The sequence below is a fragment of the Aotus nancymaae genome, unplaced genomic scaffold (assembly GCF_030222135.1).
Source record: "Aotus nancymaae isolate 86718 unplaced genomic scaffold, 86718_ANA_hifiasm-v0.15.2.pri h1tg000004l, whole genome shotgun sequence".
NCBI classification, from domain to species: Eukaryota; Metazoa; Chordata; class Mammalia; order Primates; family Aotidae; genus Aotus; species Aotus nancymaae.
In genome coordinates this window covers 34090697-34098247 of record NW_026988415.1, presented here as the reverse complement: position 1 = coordinate 34098247, position 7551 = coordinate 34090697, and the positions used below count along the sequence as shown (strand labels likewise).

Sequence of the window (7551 nt, the reverse complement as noted above, 5' to 3'; positions counted from 1 at the left end):
TAAAAACCTGACCAAAACTCTGTGACAAGCCTTCGATTTTGAGAGCTAGGAGTTTTTCTTTTTCTTTTTCCAAGCAGCATTGTGAATATATACATAAGGATTTGAATTGTGATTTCTTGACAAGGAATCAAGACATTGCTGCTGCTCTTGTCATTTGAAGAGTTCCCCATCAAGAGTAACATGAACAGAGAAGGGACTATTACTCTGATCTTCACATTTCCACTTGATAAGTTCACATGTGACCATTTTGATGTGCTTTATAGTATACTATCAAGATACAGTAGAGAAGATTCACAGCTTCTAATGCTATCAAGGTTTTGTAATGTCTATTAGTTATGAGTGAATTTGCCCAAATGAATAAACATAACTATTAAAACCACATACATAGCACCACTAATAAAAAAGACGTGTCTAACTTAAATAGACAGTCACATTATTATAAAATTATTTACCTCAAGAGAAGCTTTTTTTCTTGTTTAAAACCTATTAGTCTTCTATTTCTTGCTTTTAAAACATCTATTTTTTATTTTACTTTTCATTATTTTTATGAAATGAATATTAACCTGGTTTTGGACTCTTATTTTTTAGACTAGTATGTAATGACTTGAGCTTTTTAATAATATTGTCATCTATGGAAATCCATGAACATTGCTTTAACTGGTGGTTATAAAATTGATGCAATTTCAAACATTCATCCATACTCCTGAGTAATTCTGGGAATTGTCCTTCCAAAAATACTTTATACTTCTAGATTGAGATGAGAGAAAAAGTATATGGGTGATTCTACAAACTTTTCCTGTCCATGTACATATCTAGCCAAGCATACCATCCTAAATCATTAAGCCATTAACATCTTGGAGAAGGATGGAAAAGCTTGAAAGGAAGCTATTTAGGAGTAGAGAGTATCAATAAAATAAGTTATTTCAACCAAAACTCAAATAGATATGGAGGTTACATTTTGAAATGAGTTGGTTTTTCACTATTGAAGTGTGAGTTTGTGTTTGTGTGTGTGCTGTGACTCTTTGATATGTGGTGGAAGATTTCTGAGAGCAAATTTTTGTCTATGAGTTCTAATTCTAGTTGAGTCTGAGATCACCACAGGTAGCGTCACTATTTTGAGCAATTGTACAATTTCTTTACATAATCCCCAAAAGGCCTATGCCCACATAGGTACACAGGAGTGCTAATCAATGTAGTGTGTGGGTAAAAACCCTGTTTTGTCTTTTGTAAGTTTGAACTGTTTTCTGTCCCCTAAAGAGAAACCCTTAAAAACAAATGATGAATTCTTATATGGCAGGGGTAGTGTCATGATCATGAAAGTGGTTTTCCCAGGGCCAAGGCTCATCTATTGCACTCCAGATGTGCCAACCCCCTGAGATTTCACCAAATGTGGGAAACTTGATTGCATAATTTATGGTGGTGATGAACTGTGTTCTCTCTTTCTCCAGTTCGAAAAACAAAACAAAACAAACGGCCTTTTATTTCCTGGTGACTGAAATCTGTTAACATTTGATTAATGTCCATTTCAAAAATGGCTATATTCAAACTCAACTCAACATTATAAAACTGGGATTATATGGACAAAGCCTAAATCATATGAAGAGAAAATCAGCTAGAGATATCTATCTATTTGGGTACTTGAACATGTCATAAGCAACTTGAAATTTTAGCTAACTTTTGTAAACCTATCAGGCTTACACACCAATTAGCATCCAAGGAGACATAAAATTATTAAGGTTTACAAGATGCTCTTTCCAAAATGAAAAGCCCTTTCAAGGGCATTTGAAGAGAATTCCTTCCCTGAACAACGGCCATTCTGCCTTGGCAAGGGAATTTGTCAGGTGCCTGAGTTGTAGTAACAGCGTAGGCTCAAGAGGCAGGCAGCTCTTCTAAAAAGGCTCTGCAGAACAGTCCCCTGAAGCAGTCCATCAGCCATCAAGCAACTGGCCTTCCTAGGGCTGCTATCCTGTGTCAGGATCTAATAGTTTAAAAATGAATGAAAATTTGGAAGTTAGAAATTGAATAGTTTTTATAATAACTCAAAGGTCAGCCTTGGCAAGATTACTTACAGCTAGCCCATCCATTTTCCCACTGGCACATTTCATAAAAACTATAAAAATGGCTTATACATATTAAAGGTAACTTTGCTTCAAGACCCTTTTCCAGAACGCACATCATTCAGTGATGAGTCACATAGTAATGTTACCAATAAAAAAAATAATAATGGAGGAAAGATTAGATTAAGGTTCTAAACTTTGAATGATTACAGTGACCTATACACTGCTGCATAATTTTTTTAATTAATTTTTTAAAACAGTAAAAAATTTGAATATGTGTTAATATTAATATGGCATCTCTCTCTCTCTCTTTTTAAATAACAAATCTGGATATGTTAATTAAAGCTGAACTTTGCTGGAGCTGTAAACATGAGTTTTTTTTTTTTATTTTTAGTTAGCTCAGCACTGGATTTTGGATAAGATTTCTAGAATCCATCAGAAACATCCTGCTGGGTCATTCTTCCAAATAATGCTTACTGGAGTGCACACCATGGTCAGATTTCAGAAAACTGACTCAACAATCACAGAACTCCTGAAATCTTTTGAAAGCCTCTGTAATGTTTTGCCTCTAATAGGGGCTTAATAATTATTTCATGTATTTATTTTTTCACTCTTGAAAATGTAGTATTTGTTGGTCAGTGGTTAGATACCAAGAAATTATGTTCAGCCAAAGTGGCCAATGTAATAAAGGTTTAGAATTGAAAAGTTTTTATACTCTGCATATATGTTTTTAATCTGCTAAATAAACTTTAATTTTAGTGTGCACATTTATTTCTCAGAGGTGGACACTAATCATATAGTGCCTTTTAACAGTGTTGGTTTAGTCTATACACAAAATCAAAACTAGCAGCCCCTTGAGGAATTTTGCTACTGAAATGCCAAGTGTTCTGTCTAGGTCCTGCTGCTTGCTGCAAAGAAAGCCAATCACTGAGACCATGAGTATTGCCGAGGAAGAAAGTTTTAATTGGGTGGGGCTGCTGAGGTGATAAGAGATTAGTCTTAAATCCATCTCCCTGAATGACTAAAATCACAGATTTATATAGCAGTGAAGAAATGTAAGTACATGCAGGAAAGCAGGAATTAGGGAAGGATGAGGAAGAGGAGTTGGTCAACAAGAAACAGGTAGTCAGCTGGCAATCATGATGGGTTAGGGGTCTGGCATCTCATTGTCCAGATGTGGTGATTAGGTGAATTTCAGTTCCTTGATACTGTCTGGGAGGGCTGATGGTTGGTTTCCTGAGAAAGGAATTCAGATAAGACCAATGTAACTTTCTCAAGTTTTAAGAATGTGAGGGCAATTTCTATGTTTGTTCAAAAGAAACCATAAACATCAGTTCTATGAGACAATTGGGCCAGTTTCAATTTTAGTCCAAATTCAAGTTAGTCAAGATAAAACAAATAATCTGGCAAATGAATAGCTGCTTCAAAAATCAATCATTTGGTTGATTTTTTTTTTTCTTTTTGCCTTGCCACCTACACAGATACTTTTAGATGGTGTGGCCAAAATGCAGCTTTTTGGGGGACAAGAGGCATAGGTAAAACAGTGCTATAATACAAGCCTATGATAACCTTAAAGTTCAGAAAAAGAATTATGATGAGGCAGTACTCAAATTATCATTAATAATTCATTAACAACTAGTTTCTCAGTACTTTGCTATGCTTTATTAATTTTTTAAAAATGTCCTTTTTACATTAATCCTATGAAGTTGATAGTTATATTACAGATGTGGAAATTGAGGCTTAGAGATCCTAAATAAATTTACTATGGCTGGTAAGGGTTGGAACCTAGACTGAAGTCTAGACAGTCAAATTCTAGAAACTTCTCTCTTTTTTAGGCACAATGTATAATGGTTAAGAGCTATGGCTCTAGAGCCAGACTAACTGGGTTTGAATCCCCTAATTTCAACTGTTTCATTTACTGGTTGTGTGACTGTAAGTAAATGTGTTAAGTCTCTGCGCCTCAATTTCTATACCTGTAAAATGAAATAATAATAATGCTTATCTCATCAGGTTGTTAAGAAGAATTAGTGAGTTAAATGAGTAAATATGTAAAGTGTTTAATATAATGCTTGACACAAAGAAAGTACTAAATAAATGGTAGCTATTGTTAGTATTTTTACTATGTCATACAGTTGACTGTCATCAATAATGAGAAGCTATTTGTATTCTAAACAGAGTAACTCATTAAAAAAAAAATACTGCCTACAAGGGTTTACAAATGAATGGCACCAACAAAGTAAAACTAAAATCTCCTTGCCAATTTTATATAACAGTACTTTTCCATGAGCATTTTTAAATATCATAATTTATCAGAATAGCTAGCATATTATTTCCCTACCTTTTATAAGCCATGCCCCTTTGATAGATATTTAAAATTTTTAAATTGCCTTTAATGTTATTTGTAATTTCAAGATATATTAAATATAAAGACTGAAAATGAATGTGGAAAAGAGTGGCTTTACTTTTGAATTGCAAACACTTTCCACATATTCTTCCAACATTTCAGAAACACCGATTTAACAAACAGGACAGTGAGTGCTGAGTGAACTTAGGCAAGTTATATAGTCTCAGTCACCTGATATAAAACAGGAATAAAGATACAGGTTTTATCTCCTCACCAGATGGGCTGGGAATCAAATAAAACAGTAGATATGAAGACCCTTTCTGTTCCAGAGAGCCTAATCCAAAAAAGAGATGATTATTGTGGATGGCAGAAACCTTGTCATCTTGTTGTTAGCAGCTCATTCATCTTTTGATAAAATAATCTAGATGTATTTTATTGTTCTCAAAGTCAAACAAATATAAACCTTTTCTAGTCTTTGCTAGTAAGTAATATTTCAATTTCAGAAAGGAAAACTCTATGAAGAAAATCAACCATCGACCATTAATGAACACTAATGTTCCTTTTCTGAATGCTTTCTGATCCAAGTCCACTCAACCAATGTATAATTTCATGATATGACTGTTTCTAAGCATACCCAGTGCAGATACAGTCCTTAAAAATCATGATATTGTTGGGAAAATATACTGTGAATTGCTGCATTTAATCTAAAGTGATATACTCATCTTAGTGCACTTTTATGGTAATGACTAGAATGAATTAGAGACTCATTCAGAATGAATATATTCCTGGTCACTCATTGTGAAAAGATTGGTTAACATACGATGTTCATTATTTGTGCAATTTCCTCTTATTGCTATATTTGAATGCAAATGACTTAGTTTATCCTTCAATTTAAATGAATTCTCTAATACAAACAAGGATCCAAATGTAAAACCATAAAATAAAGTTTGTGACCTGCTTTTATTAAAACTGATCCTAAAAAATTAAGAGAAAACCACTGGCAGATTAGTCTAATTTTCATATTCTCACTGAAATTTTAGCAAGTTTTAGGCAAAATAGGCATTATTTCATTTCATCTAGACTTTTTTTTTTTTCTCAATAGTGATAATTGCTAGAAGTAGAAATCATAAGGTAAGACTTAATTTTAGGGGAATGGGGTCAGGGTGGGTGAGTTGGGAGGGAAGCGAAATAAAAGGAAGGGGTACAATGAAAAGAAATTGGGTGAAGAAGGCAAAGAAGGAGTTCTGGAAAAGTTTATAGTTGCAGAAATGTAGAAAAGTAGGATGTAAGTCACACACACACACCTCCCATAAAGAACCTGAACTTCATTCTTGTGAGTTTACTCCTCCTTCTTACCACCATTCCGAGTCCTTACCACATACACATTTCAAACCATGTCTGTCCCTTTAATGTTAGCTGTCATTTAGTTTAAAGCACAGATCAAATTTTGATTGACAACAAAATGACTGCATTGCATCATTTGTATATAGAGTATTTTTAATGCTTTGCCAGAATGAAAGCAGGTTGAAATTCTCATGTTTTTCTTTGTTGTGTTTCCCATTACAGCGTTAGATTTAACTGCTTCAATTGATGTTTATCTGTCAATACAAATTCCAATAAGCTGTGAGAATACCGCAGAAATAATCTCAAATTAAAAGCAAAAGAACAAAAACAAAAAGTCATGCCAGAGATTTTTTTAATTTTTAATTATCTCTAGAAAAGAGGAATGATAAACAAATTAATATTTTAAAGAGGATTAGAGGAAGAATGCCTAAATCACTGATTCAAGCTCTTCAAAACCTTTTTAGCAACTTCTTCCATTAATGGTAAATACTTAAGGCATAGTAGACCTTCAAGAAATCTCAGATATGATCTATTCTAATCCCCTCATTTTATAGATGAGAACACGGAAAGCACTTCTAGTGGCAGATCTGGGATGAGGGACTATGTATCTTATCGCCAGTCCTCTGGGTATTTCCACTCTTCTTTGCTATCCATTTATAGCTTAATCACAACCGTATTTTCACTAAAGCAGACCCACCAACTGGCCAACAATTGGCTATCTCTTTTTAAAAAATGCATCTTACTACACTGCTTAAACGCAACCCAGCTACATTTAGATGTAGATTTAGACTTTTCACTATATCAGAATTGCCTTCTTCCTAATTATTCTTACTGAAATTTTAGCTGTAGTTGCATCTTAAAGCTTTGCTATTTTTCAAAGTAGAAATTTAGTAAATGATGAAAAAGTTTTGTTTATATTTGCCTTCCTGGTATTTTTATCATCTCAAGATAGTTCATAAATTACAGTCTGTACCATGAATATAAAGAAAAAGGAAATTTAGCTAAGAAAAAATGATTTGCAGGAAAGTGTACTTGAAGACTTTTTAGATTATGAAATCATTTTATACCCATTATTTGATTTATGGTACATAATTTTTAAGGAATTAGCCACCCTCCAAAGCCCAGTGATTCCTGTGCAATTCAAAAGGTCAAAATACATACACATGTAGAAAAACTTATTTACAAAAGTGGAAAACTTCCTCGAGTATTTGTTGAAGTCTTCTGTTTTTTAAAAAATAAGCTTGGGATTACTTATATTCTAATCAATGCATATGCTGGTCATCTCAGCCCACATTTCAGTGTCTCACGACATAAACATATAGTGTCCTCACACCTATTTTTCACTATCTGACATGGAACATGCTCCTTTTCCCATCAAAGTGAATTGTGTATGCGTTCCATTCTTTAGACACCTATTAGATGATTAACTGGCAGATCTGTAAATTAGTTTTTTGCATATACTGTATTTCATCTATTTTAAGATATACATTGTTTTTCTACATGCTAATGTCTCTGAAATAGGGCTGCATCCTAAAATTCTATGGCATCTTTCGTCAATTAAGTGTGACTTGATTGTTATTTTCTTTTTATTCTTTTTTTTTTTTTTTTTTTTTGAGACGGAGTTTCGCTCTTGTTACCCAGGCTGGAGTGCAATGGCGCGATCTCGGCTCACCGCAACCTTCGCCTCCTGGGTTCAAGCAATTCTCCTGCCTCAGCCCCCCAAGTAGCTGGGACTACAGGTGTGAGCCACCACGCCCAACTAATTTTTTTGTATTTTTAGTAGAGACGGGGTCTCACCATGTTGAC

The 7551-nt window shown here is 33.9% G+C and overlaps 1 non-coding gene across 1 annotated transcript; it reads left to right on the top strand.

Annotated features, from left to right (window-relative positions):
- Nucleotides 1-1282: 1282 nt before the first annotated feature.
- Nucleotides 1283-1448, top strand: LOC135269405 (U1 spliceosomal RNA). The gene has a single exon (XR_010337696.1). It is a non-coding gene; the product is annotated as a U1 spliceosomal RNA (small nuclear RNA).
- The last annotated feature ends 6103 nt before the right edge of the window (nucleotides 1449-7551 follow it).